We start from the raw sequence: 926 nt of genomic DNA, 5'->3' as shown, positions 1-926 counted from the left end.
ACTCTCCATATCTGCTTCACCACCCTGGGGTGAAGCATCCATTCCCCGGGCCTCGGCCCCTGCCTCGACAGGATGTCTGCTCCCATATTGAGATGCCCAGGAATGTGAACTACTCTCAGCGAGAGGAGTTTGCCCTGGGACCACACAAGGATCTGGTGCGCCAACTTGTACAAGGGGCGCGAACGCAGACCTCCCTGGTGGTTGATGTAAGAGACCACCGCTGTGTTGTCGGTGCGCACCAAAACATGGCGATCTTTTAGGTCCGGGAGGAAGTGTCTCAATGCTAGAAACACGGCCAGCCTCTCCAGGCAGTTGATGTGCCACGTGAGATGGCGACCACTCCATAGACTGCGAGCCAAGCAGCCACTCGTGACCACTCCCCAACCAGTGAGGGATGCGTCCATCGCTAGTGTTACGCGGCGACAAGGAGCTCGTAGGCATCGCCGTGTGACCTTGATCATGCGAAGCGGGTTTCCCCTCGGGGAGAACCCCTTGGTCTTGAGCCACCACTGTAGGGGTCTCATGTACAGCAGGCCAAAAGTTATCACATTGGACGCAGCTGCCATCAGACCCAGCAGTCTCTGAAACTGCTTGACAGTGAGTGACCGGCCTTCTCTTACTCTCGCGACTGCAGTGAGGATCGACTCTATCTGAGCAGGGGACAAACGTGCCTGCATCGTGGTCGAATCCCATACCACACCCAGATAAGTGGTCCTCTGTAATGGAAAAAGCACACTTTTCTTGGCTTTTACTCTTAACCCCAGCTCTTTCATCTCGACATCTCGATGCCGAACCGTCACCTGCTCTGATTGAGCTAGTATCAACCAATCGTCGATTTAATTCAGTATGCGGATGATCTGAGACACAACTTGCTTGATAGTGAGCATCCTGAACTTCAGTCGCATGACTGAGCGGTTCAACTGACG

This window comes from Sinocyclocheilus rhinocerous, unplaced genomic scaffold, assembly GCF_001515625.1.
Source record: "Sinocyclocheilus rhinocerous isolate Xijiao unplaced genomic scaffold, SAMN03320098_v1.1 scaffold938, whole genome shotgun sequence".
Lineage (NCBI taxonomy): Eukaryota > Metazoa > Chordata > Actinopteri > Cypriniformes > Cyprinidae > Sinocyclocheilus > Sinocyclocheilus rhinocerous.
The sequence above is the reverse complement of the archived record's forward strand: the minus strand, read 5'-3'. Positions refer to the sequence as shown.